The following is a 15,141-nucleotide window of genomic DNA, read 5'->3' as shown; positions in this document are numbered from 1 at the left end:
GACGCAGACGCAGGGCGGGGACGCAGGGAGCAGCCGCGGAGGGGCGTCGGGCGAGGGGAGGGCCCGAGGAGCCAGCGCGGTGCGGGTCGAGAGCAGGGCGGAGGAGAACAGGAGCAAGTGGGGAGAGGGGAGCAGGGAAGCAAGGGGAGTGGGGTGAAGGGAGGGGGTCCACAAGATCAGAAGGCGGCAACACCCGGAGCCGGGTCCCGGGAACGATGGACAGCACAGACGCAGCTCTGGCCGGACGCGCGAAGGGGAAAGGGAAAAACGAATAAATCGGATCCGAAACGAAAGACGCGATTCTGCAAACACACCGGAAGCACGACCACGGACGTCTTCCTGCCGACAGCTTGGAAAGTCTGGAAGAAAAGGGCAAATTCTGAGGGGCGCGCGGCCTTCCCGGCTGGCTCGGCAGGAAAAGAAACCCGGACAGACCAAGCAGGGAGGTGGAAACACCTCAAAAGGCTCCCGCAGAGCAAAGGTCAGGGCTTGACGAGGGAGTTTTCCCACACGTGGGACGAGGAGCTGCTACTGACCCTCCTCACGCTCCCGAAGCCCGAGGGGAAGCCGCGCTCCCAAACGCGTCCTGTGAGGCGGCGCTGCCCTGGCGGCACGGGAGCCCGGGGCCTCGCCAGCACAGGCCCGCGGCCCCGCCCCAGCCAGCACGGGTGCAGCATCCTCCACAGCATCCAGCTCACAACACGCTGACAGGCCCTGCCGCACGGCCCAGGGGGACTCCAGGGATGCAGGAGCCGATCCGCGCCTGCGAGCCGCCAGGAGAGTAAGGCCGTGGGGTCATCTCAGCAGACGCAGAGAAGGCGTCTGACAACCGACGGCCGTTTGTGACGCAGACTCTTAGCGAAGTGGGAGGAGCAGGGACGTGCCCCATAGACCGGGTTTGCTGAGAGTGACGGCGCACACGCCAGCCCCCAGCTGGCATCACGCATCAGTGAGAAGCTCGAAGACTTTCCTGTAGGGTCAGGTACAGGACAAGGATGTCCAGCCTCACCACGGCTCTGCAGCATGGTCCTTCCTGGAGCAAGTGGCAAGAGGAAGATAGAAAAGGAATCTTAATTCTAAAAAGGTAAAACTGCAACAAGTGTAGATGACGTCAGACTCTGCACAGAAAGCCCGAGGGCTGCGCGGACACTGCCGGGCCAGCGCGTCGCACAGCAGCGGGGCAGCTGCAAAGCCCCTTCTCTTCCTGTGTGCAGAGAAAGAGCCAGGCGAGAAGGAACCGAAGAAGCAGCCCCCTCCCTACAGCACCCGATGCCTGGAACAAACCTGACGGAAGGTGAAGACCTGCGCGAGGAAAGCCATGAGACGCTGCTAAAAGAAATGGAAGACACAAGGAAATGGAAAGACGCGCCGCACTCGCCGAGCAGAATCATGTGAAAATGTCCATCTTGCCCAGAGCAGTATAGAAATCCAATACAATCCCTAGCAAAGTTTCAAGGGAAATCTTCGAAGCAAACATTACCGAAATTTACATGGAACCACAAAAGACCCCAAACAGGCAAAGTGATCTTGGTAAAATAGAGACGGGCGGTATCACCTCAGACTGCAAAGCCCAAGACAGGGCTAAGTAAGAAAAACAATATGGTGCTGTAATAAAAGCAGATGCACAGACCCAGGGAAGAGATTCCAGCGCCCAGAAGTAAATCCACATTTACAAGGACAGTTAATCGACAGCAAAGACCCAGGGATCCTCGCGGGAGGAAGGGAAGCCCCTCCAGCCAGCGGTGCCGGAACGTGGACGGCCACGCACGGGAAAATGGAACCAGCGCACACAGGCCAGCGCGAACACAGCTCAAGGTGGATGGAAGACTGGGAGGGAAGCCTGGAAGTTAAGAAATACACCCAGGAAAGCAGGCAAGCCCTCCGTGCCCTGGGCTCAGGGATGGCTCTGGGCACTCGACGCCGAAGCCGGGGAGCGACGCGCAAACTCAGATGGGTGGGGCGGCCTCGGGCTCAGAGAAACAGTCACGAAGCCCAGGGAGAGAACCCGCACCTCGTCCAGCAGACCAGGGGCCGATGGCCGCCGTCTAGAAAGAGCTCAACGCGGCAGGAAGAAGCAATAACCCTCGCCAAGTGGGCCGGAAAGCCAGCCGGCCAGTTCCCGGCAGGAGCCGAGAGACGCCCGCGGCACGTGGGGGAGCGCCCACCGTCACGTGTGCGCTGCTCCCGCGGGTCTAGTCTGTGGGCTCAAGCGCCGCGCCTCCCCCGGGTCCTGCCGGGCACTCAGGCGCCCCCGCGTGTGGGCACCGGGCACAGCGCTGGGTGGCCTCGTGCTCCCGGGACTTCGGGGCCACACCTCAGTCTGGGATAGATGCCCACGGGGCGGGGCTCGTTTCTGTTTTGCGCATTAAAGGAAAAGAGCAGCAGGAGCAAAGTCTGAAACGCAGGCGCTTGGCGCTCGGGCTGGCTTCCTCTCCTGCGGCACGGCTCCTCTGCCCCAGCGGCCCCGGGCCACGCTGGCAGGGGTGGCGAGTCAGGTGGGTGGGGCCCAGGGCAGGCGGGGAAGGGGTGCAGGGAGGAGGGAGCGGTGCGGCCCGGGGCAGCCCTCGCCCACCGCACCTCGCTCCCGGGTCGCCGCACGCTCTGGGTACTGGTAGGGCCGTCAGAATCGCTGGTCCCTGAAATGCGAGGTTGGGGGTGATGCAGCTCTGGACACCTGAGCACCTCCAGCCCCGTAAGCATAAGACGAGTCAGCCGTCACCCCACAGGCTGCCCCCGCTGCAGCCTGAGAGCAGAGGGCCCCGCGGTGGCACAAGGGGACAGGCAGGCGCGGGAGCGGCCAGTGGCGCTGCCCTGCGGCCACCACAGCAGGCGCGGGAGCGGCCTCCTTCCCCGCAGGTGCTGCGGACGGGCTGCTGCCTGGGGAGACCGGTCCTGCCCACGGCCGACGGGGGATCTTGTTGGGACACAGGCGTTGGCGTGGCTGCACGAGTCCACGCTCGCGCTCAGGGGTGAGCTGGGCCGAGGCTGGTGACATGTCAGGCCGGGATGACCGGGCAGACCCGAGAGGAGAGGCCCTCCGGGGTGGGCACAGGGGAGGCAGCCGTGGTGAAGGGGCTGCCATGGGCCAGGAGCCCGCCCGGGAGAGCTGGGGGAGACTGGCGGGACTGCCCTGGGCCGCAGGGGCGCGGGCCTGCCCACCGCCTGGCTTCAGAGCTCCCAGATCTGATAGGGCTTGGGGCGCTGTCCCGGGGAGCCCCATGGGCCTGCGTGTGCGGGATCACAACAGGCTGGGTGCCCCGAGACCAGCCCAGCGCCCTTGCCGGCCTGAGCCCCGCCCCCAGGTGCACGCAGGGTGCGGCTGTTCTGGGGGAGCCCGGCTGGGCCACGCCGTGGTGTGTGCTGGCCAGCGCCCCTGCACCGGCCAGCGGAGGCTGCGTCTCATCTCTGTTATTAGTCTCCGCTGCCCCGAGGAGGGAGAACATTGGATAAAGCTGCAGGGGCGCGTGTCGGGAAGTCGGGGCAACCAGATTACGCTGCTCATCAAAGCTGAATTGTGCTGTAATGGCTGGAAGGGCCGGCGGGGGCCGGCGGGGGCTGGGGCCGGGCCCAGAGGTCGCGTGGCAGTCGACGGGTCAGTGGGCTGCAGCCAGGGTGGCCGTCGGGCTCCTTGACCCCGGGTTCTGGTCACCCCCAAGAGCAATTAGGAGCTGTCTTGAGGGGCTCTCATCTCCACGGGGGACCGCAGCGGATGCACCCCAGATCCCCGCGGGCCAACCCAGCTTCCTGGCGGCTCATCCGCTGACGGGGCTCATTCTGCTTCTCATTCTCTGCAAAATAATGTGTTGTCACAAAGTGATTTATAATAAACAGTATCGAGGAAAGGCCTGCAGAGCTGATTGGTTTTGACAACCAAAAATACATTATTAATGACATGATAACACCGCAGCGCCCGGCCCCACCGACTGCGGAGGCTTTTCTGTTCAGAAGGGACCCCCTCTCTGAGGACGGAACCCCTCTCTGGAGGATGGACACTCCCCCTCTGGAGGACGGACCCCCTCTGTGAGGACGGACCCCTCTGTGGAGGACGGACACCCCCCCTCTGGAGGACATCATCCTCCCGGGCTGGGACGCTGCCGAGCCCAGTGAGGGGGCCGCCCCCCGTCGCCCCGGCAAGACGGGTCACCCTTCCCCAACCCAGGAGCCGCGCTCCGCTGCCCCGCGGCCCCTCCTCACGGCAGACGGTCATGAGTGGATGCGCCGGTTCTGGCAAGGCCCCCGCTGGACGGCTGGCAGCGACCGCGCGGGGGCCCTGGCTCCCGCCAGCACCGGGCAGAGGGGGCGGACCCGAGGGAGGGCACGTGGGGCGGCTCATGTGGCAGGGCCGGAGCAGCAGCACCTCAGCCCCACCCGCGGCTTCCCGGCGGTGGCGGGCGGCTCCAGGGCCGGGACAGGATGGTGCTCCGGAGCTGCGGCTCGTGAGAACTCCCCGCTGGAGCTGATCCCCGTGCCTGGCGTCTGCTCTGGATTCCCCGAGGGGCTGGCGCTTGCAGCCGGGTCCGCCGTCTGGGGGGCGGCCTCCGTCATCACCGCTCCTCATTAATTGTGGCATGAACTTTATTGAATTTGCCGAAGTGCTTCGCTGGACGGTCTCCAAACACTAACAGGGAAATGAAATTAAATAGAAAGGGTCAGCTCTGTTTAAGAGGGTCGTGTGAGTGCTTTAGAGACCTCCGATAATTAAAAAGGCTGTAAACCAAAATGCCAGGTGCCGACGGCTCTCACCTGGGGGCGTCGTGTCCAGGGGATTCAGAGAGCCCATCTTGCCCAGGGCCTCCGCGGCCACACGGACAGGCAGCTTCCAGGGAGGCTTCCAGGTGCCGTCCCCGAGGCCAGGGGGTCAGCGAGCGCCTCCCCCACATCCTGGTGGCAAAGCCCCCGCTCGCAGGCCGCTGCCCATGCCAGACTCCGTGGGCACGTGCTGCCCGTGGAGCTGACACCAGCGAGATGCCAGCCCTGGCCAGGGCGCAGGCACAGACACAGCGCCGAGGGGGCCTCCTATGCCCAGGGCCCAGAGAGCACGTGGCGGACGGCTGGAAGGGGGATGGACACACAGCTGAGCAAGGCGCACGGGGCAGGAGCCCCCGGCCAAGGGAGAGGAACCAGGTTGGGCCGACACCATGGGCCCGGCCATGCCAGGCCACGCTGGGTCCACTGGAGGAAAGTTGGGGTCCCCTCTCGGGGAGGCCAGGGACATGTGGAGAGGCAGAGGTGCCACCTACAGCCCAGGGAGGAAGACCACAAGGTCGCCCAGGGGGACACCCGCCCCGTGACTTCCCGCACTGGGCCTGAACCGTGCCCACCTCCCACTGCCCCGTGCCCCGTAGTGCGCCCCCAGCCCAGCTCATGAGCATCGGCACCCTGGGGTGCAGGCCCAGCAGCCAGCGCGCCCTCTTCCGTGGGTCGGCAGGTGTCTCAGCAGCACCCCGGGCCGGAGCCGGTGTGGTCAGTGGGCGCCGGCGCCTGCAGGAGGAGCCGGCACCGTCCACGGCGCCGCCAACCCAGGGCGCTTGGCGACTGACCTATTTTGAGGAAAGACTTGCCGAGCAGCAGCGAACCCCAGCAACGGGTTAATAATTTTCCGTGCTATTCTTTTTTGAAAAGGCTTATTTAAATGTTTATCAGTTGTGCAAAGCAGCCCGCGCGGCGATCCGCTGGGGCAGGCTCATGATTGTCTATGCATGGAGGCGATGTCGGAAGATTAAAATAACATTGAGTATATTCTGTAAATGAAGCAGAGAACTAACAGCAGCCTCTGGAGTCCATTATAAATTTTAATAATACATCAAGGTAATGTAACTGAATAACCGATCTCTGAGGGAAGAAACACAACATTTGGCTAATATTACAATTTAAATTACGAAAACAAAAAGAGCTTTTAGTTAATCTTGTCTTTCTGCTTTTATTCTTCAGGCTCTTTTTTATTTTCCCTGAATCCAAAACACCATGTAAACAAATAAAAGTACGGGAGAAAATAAACAGTTTGGCATCTCAGTAGATTAATTAATGCGCTTCAGCCTTGGCACCAGTAGGCGAAAATTATGTGCATAAATAATATCACTAATTAAAAAGATGCAGATTAACATGCAAATAATGTTAATGAGGATCTGCCATTCCAGAGTGGATTCGCATAACATCAACAATTTAATGGGTTGGAAGGCTTGTGTTTGCATTACATTAATAAATTTCAAAGACCTTGCATAAAAAAGTTCTGTCAGCGCCTCCTTTCCATGGTGGGTTGTAAATTCTGTGGGCAGTCGCGAGCGCGTGGCGGCAGATGCCAAAGTCATTATCGAAAAGACTGTTGAGGGGAGCCGAGTGCCAGCGTGACCAGCTGTTGGGACTGGGCAGTGGCAGGATTCCGTGCCAATTATTCACATTATTTGGGTAGTCTTGATATTTATTTAAACTGATTAATATTTTGTGCTCTGCATCTTGATCTGGGGGGAAATCATTTTAAGCAAGCAAAGTTTGAAAAAAAACAAACCTTTCTCAGCCTTTGATGTCGGGCGCGGAAGGCACAAAGGCTGATGGCAGCGCTGCCCGCGCCGGAAGCGCCCGGCCGAGCGCGTCTTCCTGGTGTCACACGCGGCTGGAACGACCCGTTCGGGCATCAGGGTCCTAGCGGGGCCGGCGACGCGGCGGAGCGGGGAGAGGGCGGCCCTGGCTGCTTCTCCCGCGACGCTGCCTCCCCTGAAAGGCTGAGACCGGCCGCCCGGACCCGCCTTCCCTCGGCCCCGCTTCCTGGGCACCCTGCCCCCGGGGGTCCGGTCGGCACCGGGCACTGAGCAGCCTGGCTCCACCGTGAGCTGCTGCGCTCTGGTCTGCAGCAGGGAGGCCCCTTGGAGCCGCCAGGCTGCGGGGGGGGTCTGGGTGCCCAGAGCTGTGCGCCCGGGCCAGAGCCTACTGGGCGGGATCAGGAGGTGACCAGCAGTCCGCACCAGGTCAAGCCCACGGAGGGGAGGCGAGAGCAGACGGTGCCAGCGCTGCTCCCCTCCCAGCAGCCGTCCTGCTCTGCCAGAGCCGCCTGGCCTTCCCGCGCCTGCTCCCTGAGAGAGGCCCAGCAGCTGGCCCCGGCTGAGGACTGTCAGGACACACGTTTCCAGGAGCCCCCGGTGCCTGCAGCCGAGTGGTCCTGCCCAGCCGCCCAGCCCCGGACGCCTGGATGGCCTCCCCCACCCCAGCTCGTCCCTGGCCCTGTCACCAACTCAACGCACGTGGAGACAGACGGATTTTGGCAGCTCCTACCACGCCCCCGTCCCACACCCGGGTATCCCTACGCCCCATGCTGGGAAACCACGTGCTCCTGATCACTGGCTTCTGGAGGGACAGCAGTGACCACAGACACATGTGCCAACACTCCGACCACACGTGTCCTGCTCTAATGCGGGACCACTGGGGCAGGCGCCGTCAACGTGCTTGTGATGCTGTCAGCCAGAAGTGGGTGTGGGGCACAGGTGGGAGCACAGGTGGGGGCACAGGTATGGGGCGCAGGTCGGGGGCATAGGTTGGGGCGCAGATGTGGGGCACAGGTGTGGGGCACAGGTGTGGGGTACAGGTGGGGGCACAGATGTGGGGTACAGGTGGGGGAACAGGTGTGGGGCACAGGTGTGGGGTACAGGTGGGGGCACAGATGTGGGGTACAGATGGGGGAACAGGTGTGGGGCACAGGTGTGGGGTGCAGGTGGGGGTTACAGGTGGGGGTGCAGGTGGGGGCACAGGTGTGGGACTCAGGTGGGGGCACAGGTGTGGGGCGCAGGTGTGGGGTGCAGGTGGGGCGCAGGTGTGCAGTACGGGTGTGGGGCATGGGTGCGGCGCAGGTGTGGCCGCAGGAAGAGGGAGGTGCAGCGGGAGCGAGGCTCAGGCAGAGGCAGAGCCCCGCCGCGCAGCGCCCCTGCGCCTGCTGAGGACGGGCCGGGGTGGCGGCTGCGTCCCCAGCATCTCAGCTGCGGGGGCGGCGGGGTGGGAGACCTCCCGCCCCAGCGTGCCAGCCCTGGCCACAACGCCCGCTCGCCGCGGCCACGGCTCTGCCCACCGCCCAGCACGTCCCCGGGGCTCCCTGGCCTCGCTGCCACCCCACCTCCCGCCAGCGAGCTGAGCAGCCCGAGCAGGTCTGGGGCGTGAGGGGCCCTGCTCCGCGGTCTAGGGGCCTGGTCCTGGGGGCGCTCTGCCCTCCGGGTGGGTGGCTGCGCCAAGGGCCCTCCCCGGGCAGCGGGGGAACCTGCCGCCCCCGCGCCCCACCCGGGCCCCCCGCAGCCTCCCCGCCCGGGTTGCAGGGGGCGCCCACCGGCCCCGAACCCCGTTCTCCGTTTGCGTCTCCCGACGAGGGGCTGAGGGAAAACCCTCCCAGCAGAAAGCGAGTTTTCAGTTTTTTTGCTCTCTGGGCGCTGCTGTTGCACCCCAATTCGCTGTCCACCCCACTCCGCAAGAAACGGGGGCACGCGGTGCTGGACCTGCACGGGCAGGGGTGTGACCAGGGGCACAGTGGCCCTGACAAACTTAAATGGTCTGGGTTGGCCATCGCCGCCCCCGTTGGCCCAGGTTCTCAGCACCCCGTTTCCCTGAGCGCCAGCAGTTGGCCTCCCTGGCTGGTGCGGGAGGGTCCCCGCCCACCATCAGCCCCAGGCCGCGCTTGGGCCTCTCCAGCCTGCGTGTGTGCATGTGCACACGTGTGTGTGTTCAGGCGCCCCCAGGCGCTCCCTGCCCGCAGGTGCCCGCGGGTGTGCGGTGCCCTCACATCCTGAGGGGGCGTCTGCAAAAGCCTCTGCTTCCCCACAAAGGACAGGAAGCGGGGCTGGCGGAGCCACCCTGCCCTCCTCTCCCTGCTGAGGGGCCCAGGGCAGGGTCCCCTGGGAGCGGGGTCCCGCAGGTGCTCTCGGCTGAGTTAGGATCCTGCCCCGTGTGCGGAGGCCCTGACCCCGTCCATGTGCCATGGGAAGGGGCATGGGAGGGGCGGGGAGGGCAGAGAACACAATGGCTGGAGCCAGAACAGGGCGCTGCCCACCTCCCCCGGGACCCTCAGACTCCACAGGGGTCACACAGGGGTTTGCCCACGTCAGGTACCCGCATCTCGCCCGCAGGGAGCCTGCAAAGGCCAAGAGTCAAGTGGGCATCCGCCGCGTAAGGCACGGATGGGGTCCGTTTCCTGACACCTGCTGCGTTCTGTCTTGTACACCCGGCCACTGTATTCCCAGCGCGCGCAGCGCCGAGTCCACCTCTCGGGCCTCCCGTGTCCTTCGAGACACACTCGATACCCGAGACGAAAGTGCCTTTTCGCGCACGATGAGCGTGTCTCCGAGAAAGCTGGTGACTGGACGCCCTCCATGCCGCGAGGCGGTGCCCGCCGCCGGGAGCCCAGCCCCGTGCTGGGGGCCCGGGACTGGTTTCGCTCGTTCCATGTCAGCGGAAGGAAGTTTGTCCTTCCTGCCCTGGACCCGATGGAGACGGAGCCCGTGTGGCGTCACGGCTGCACGGCCGCAGCCCCACGGGCGACTCCGAGCCAACATATTGAAACTCGCTCGCACTTCACTGGCTCCAGGAGAGCGAGCTTTTGTCACCGATGCCATCGGTATTTAAAAATGCCATCTCCACCCAACACCAGGCTCTGGAGGGGGCAGCGTCCCTGACGCGGCTTCGTCCACCAGAGTGGACACTGCACGGTCATCAAGATCGCGCTCCTTAGGAGGGGGCACGCGACGTCTCCCGGTACAAGTGTCACATAATGTCACGTATCTATTACTAAGAGGCCTATTTCCTATGACCAAAGAGAATAACCTAATTTGAACCAGAAGAACGGAATAGAATTGTTAAACAATCCTTTGCATTTTAAGCAACATTTAATTAGAAACACACTTTAACCACCAAAATGATAAAAATCCAAGAGATTAAAATTTGAGTGTCAATTATCATAAAATTCATCATTGTAATTCTTATTAAAACTCAGTGTTTAGATAGGTAATGATTTTATAATATGCCAATTTGCATAAGCAGCCCGGAGATGGCTTATTATTTCGATTCTGCACAATTACAATTCCAGCCCCATACATCAGAGCTCTCAGCGATGTACACTCACCGCACTAATTAATAAGCCATTTACCGCTGCAGCCACTTACGGTGGTCCTGCAGCTGACCCCGGCGAGCAGCGCCATCTCTGAAGTCCCCGTGTGTAGCTACAAACATAATGATGTGCCAGGAGGGAATCATTAAAAATAATTTACACAAGCCTTCATTTACAAGATCTTTTGATAGCGCGCGTCCCCCGGTGCTCAGACCCCGCGTCACCCACCGCTTGGAAAGTGCCAGGCAGGGGAGTGAAGGAGGAGACCTAAGTGGTTAATTAAGAGCCACTCGGACGCCAGGAGAGCTCCCGAACCCCTCTGATGTCTGCCGTGTCAAATGTCTCTCGCAGGCTGAGCCACGAGACGCAGCAGCCGTCACGGGCTAATTACTGGGGACGGGGAGCAGCTGAGTGGCCGTCACGCCGCGCTCGGACGGAGCCCTGCCATCTTTTGTGTGGGCAGCAGACAGTCCTCGGTGACCGGCCGCCGCCGGGCTCTGGAGAACAGACAATGGCCGGGGTCGGCCCTCCTGCGGCTCCCCCACGCCCAGCGGTTCCCGGCGACGGAAGGCGCAAGGAGACCCAGCTCGCGGGGCGATGGGCGCGCAACAGCCACGCGGCCTCAGGCACAGACTTGGGCACGCTCACAAGGGTGTGCACGCACACGCACACACGGTCATGTAACACGTGTGAGCACGAGCATACTTGCACATGTGCACGCATGAGTGCACACACACGGCGCATGGAATAAAGAGCCACAGACTTTCCGCTTGGGCAAAATCACCGGGTTAGTGTGCAGACGCCGCCCAGCACTGCCACGCGGTCACGCTCCCTAGACACGGCCCTGCGCCGCGGCCACGGCCTCAGGAGGAAGCGGGAAGGAGGCAGCCGGCGGTGGAGGCCGGGCAGGAGCTCGGGGCGAGCGCCCTCCCCACGCAGAAGCAGACCCGTGTCTCAAACAGCGCGGGGGGCAGCAGCTCTCCAGACCCGCCAAGACGACCATGGGGTGTCGGGAGGGACGCCAGCCTCATCCTTCGTCCATGCAGTGGCTGGACAGCGGAAGGCGTCACCACCACCGCCCCCTACAAGATTTTGCTGAGAAACTGACACCCACGTCCTCCTGGCCCAGGGGGCCGCGCCGGCCACTGGACACGAACCCATGAGGACAGAGGCGGCCAGGCCAGCGGGTGCCCAGAGGGACGCGTGGCTCAGGACTGAGGATGCTGGGCTCGGGGTCAGGAATGGACAGGAGGCCACACCCACCTGCACGTGGACGGGGCGAGTCCGTGCTGAGCCCTGAGCCCTCTGCCGTGGGAACGGGCTCTGTGTGTCACCAGCTGCGGGGGAGCTGGTGCCAGGCGAGCGCAGCGCGGGCATCTAACCCACCCCGTTCACAGAAATCCCAGTCTCTCAACGCGGCTTTTGCGTGGAGAAGAGACTCCAATGTCAAGCAGCCTTTGAAGTCCTGGCGGCGAGCCCCAAAACAAGGGGAACAAGACAGAAATCAGGCCCGGCACAGGCATGAGCGAGGCCGGCTCGCAGAGCTCCAGGGGCACGGCAGGCCAGGGACGCCCGCCTGTCTCCTCAGGTCGCTCCGGCTCTCCTGGGGTGGCCGAGGCTAGGGTGGGCGCTGCCGGGCCTGCTGGTCTGTGCGGCCGCTACAGACACCCAGGTCAGCGCTGCCCACACCCAGGTCAGTGCCTACGTTGCCTGGAGGCCGAGGGGGGCCCGGCCCTCCCGGCCCACGCCCCCCACAGTGGAGCGCAGGCGCCCCTGGGCAGGTGGGCCGCAGAGGCCACTCAACGCGGCTGAGGATGGACGCCCCAGGCGTGCCCGCTGGCCGGCTCCAGCCAAGGACGCCATAGAGACGCCCCCGCAACCCAGGAGGAAAGGCTAATAAACCGGAAATTTATGGCAGCTCATATAAATATTTTTAATTAAGGTAATTCCCAAACCAACGGGACCCTTAAGCCAAGTGCCTTCTGAGAAAATAGTTTACACTTTTAAAAATTACATCCTGTTTTGCTTCAAAAAGCAAATAAAATATTCAGCAGGTTGAGCCGTGCTGTCCCCCCACCCCCACCCCCGGCGGCTCCGCGGCCACCCCAGCTGCCGGGACGGGCCGAGGCCGGAGCACCGGGCCTGGCCCCACAGCGCCCCGCAGGGCCTGAGAGCGGCCCCCCGCCCCGGGCTTGCCCCCACGGGAGGCCACGACTGCTCTTGCGGCGCCACCAGTGACGAGAGGGGAGTGGGCGCTGGTCGCCGTTCCCTGGGTTTAGGGGGACGCCCCGACACCCCCCGTGCGCTCTAGCAGCTGATGCCCACCAGGCCAGAGAGCCAGGGGGAGTCACGCTGGGCATGGCTGTCCTCGGTGCGGCCGGGGGAGTGTGGGGCGGGCGCTGTGCCCCCCGCAGAGCCCGGGGACCTCCCGGCCCCATCGCAGAGAGCTAGAACCCCCTCCCCCGGCACCTCCCTCCCCAGACCCCCGCGCCAGTCAGGGCACTGAGCGGTCTGAGGCTGTGGGTGCGTCTGGGCAGGGTGAGGAAGGGTCTGGTCTCCAGAGCTGGGCTCAGCTCGGGAAGAGCCGGGCGAGGCGGTTGCCACGGGGACCAGCGCGAGCCCTGGGGGCAGGACCACCTGAATCGCCTAAGAGGAGGGATTCGCCGTCCTGGGCTGCAGACAGGCTGCAAAACGCTGCAATTAAGTGGGCGCTGCAGAGATTACGGGCGATATTAACTATCATTAAGCGATCTCCGCACGTGGAGAGCCTGCCCCTGCGCCCCACCCCGCACACCCCTGTGCCCCCTGTGCCCCCTGCACCCCTGCGCCCCCTGCACCCCCATGCCCCAACCTGCACCGGCAGCCCCGAGCTGGAGGGGACCTGGCAGACACCTGCGCCCGCCGGGGTGTTGTCTGACAGACACACACTCGCAGCGGCTCCCGGGGACGCCACGTGGCCCCACACTGAGCGCTCGGCCTTCCAGGCGACAAGCGCCAGCCTGCCCCCCAAAGCGCCGGCTCAGCTGCGGGGCGACGCCCGTCTGCCCCCGCCCAGAAATTAGCTCAGTTTTCTTACAACAATAAACAGAGGCTCTTACACTGGAGGGGCCTGTTCACTGACGTTTGCACGAGCCTTTGATCTTTTGTTTTCAGTCTCTGTGGGGGACCCTGCTCCCCAGAAAGGGAAGGTAGGGCAGGAGGCCCGGCTGCTCTGGGACCTGCGTCCAGCCCTGACGCCCGGAGAGCTGGAGCGACCCGGGACACCCCGGCCTCTGCGGAAGGCCCTGGGAGGAGGGACGCAGCCCTGGCCGCGGCGAGGCCTGGCCCCCGGGGGTGGGAGGACACGCCTTACCCTGCCACCGCGTCTGGACGGTGGAGGCACGGGGCACTCTCTGACGGCGTGTCCGAGGATGTGTGTGTGCCGGACGGCGCCAGGTGCGCACAGAGCTCAGGGAAATCTAACTTGCCCTCACGAAGCCCGCCAGAGGCGCCGCTGGAGAAAGGCCAGCCCCTCGCCCAGCCCCGACGGCTCCGCTCCGGACGGCTCCCGCTCCCATCAGGCCCTTCGAGCAGCACTGGCGAGCTCAGCCGTCCCGCCGGCGCACAGGACACTGGCTGTTTTTCTGAACGCAGCCGTGGGAAGGAGTTTCCTGGGACCACCCACCGCAGCCACTTTTACTTTACCCCACAGCGAGCTTCCCTCACCACTACGGCAGGGCACATGGATGCCCCCGCGTCGGAGGCTGCTGTCTGCTCGCCACGCTCGGGGCCTTGGGGCTAAATACTGGTGTCGCTGGGGGCCAGCTAGGGCTCCTTCAAAGGGCCTCCTTCAAAGGGCCTGGTCATAGCCGGACACTTCTCTGCAAGTCACTGCTTCCTGGTGCTCCTTCTGGCAAAACTCCGGCGCCACTGTGGCCCAGCCAGCCTGGCGTCCAGAGGCAGCGCGCCTCAAGACTCAGTGCGCCCCTGAGCGGTAGGACGCCCACTATGCAGCTGGCTCGGGCGAGGCCTGAGGCAGAGGGAGACTCTGCCATCCCCGCCCACCGCAAGCACAGGCCCCACTGGAGCAAATCGGCTCCAGAAACAGCCTCCTCTTGCTAAGGCCGTGCAGGTGGATCAGCCTCAGCTCGCGCCACGGACAGGGCCTGGTGCCTCATGTCGGGTGACGAGCCCCCAGGTCCCTGAGAAGCTCAGGGCCAGCGGCCGCCCCTTCCCGGGAGCAGGAGACTCTGCACGGCCACCCCGGATTGGGAAGGCCGAGGCTGTGGAATAGTATTTTAAAATTTGTTCCCGATGCCTCGTCAGCACAGCAGCAGAGACCAAACAGGCTCCCTCGGCCACACGGTGCTGAGAAGCGGAGCCTTCCCCTTCCAAGCGCCGTGCGGAGTCTGTGCCAGGTCCACCCGGACATGTCCCACGTGCAGCCACGTCACCCGCTCCGGGAAGCCTGAGAGCAGCGGCAAGGGCTGCCGGCCGCTGGCGCACCCCACGGTCGAGTGGCCAGTTCCTGACAGAGCCCAGCCGCTCAGAACAGGGACACCGATGAGGCCGCTAAGCTGTGGTCATCACGCGTGACAACACCTGGAAGTTTCACTTATGAAACCTCCAGTTCTTTTTTTTTTTTTTTAATTTGTTTATTTATGCACACTAGAACCAGGGTGCAGGCTAGAGGTGGGGGGACGGACTCCCCAGAGACAGAGTGGGGAGCAGAGCAGGCAGACTGATGAAATCCACTGCTGCGGGGAGCAGCGGGGAGACGGGAGAGGTCTGCTGCACCCTGTGGGTATCTCGCCGGTCTGCAGAGATGGAACCCGGGCTGCAGAGGCTGCGGCCAGCTTCACGGCGCTGTGTCAACCCACTGCAGCACCAGGGAGGCCCCGAAACCTCCAGTTCTTAATGCAAACCAAGCATTTCTCCTTCTCAGGCTCAAAGGGGGGAGCACCGCACAGGGGTGGGGGGAGCACCACGTGGGGGTGATTGCAAAGTCCCTCCACTCTGTCCCGAGCGGAGCCCACCCTGGAGAGGAGATGGCAGCCAGCCGGGTGGGCAGGGCGCAGGGAGTCACG

The sequence above is a fragment of the Talpa europaea genome (genome assembly GCF_964194135.1).
Source record: "Talpa europaea genome assembly, chromosome: 5".
Classification (NCBI taxonomy): Eukaryota; Metazoa; Chordata; class Mammalia; order Eulipotyphla; family Talpidae; genus Talpa; species Talpa europaea.
This window is presented reverse-complemented; position numbering follows the sequence as displayed.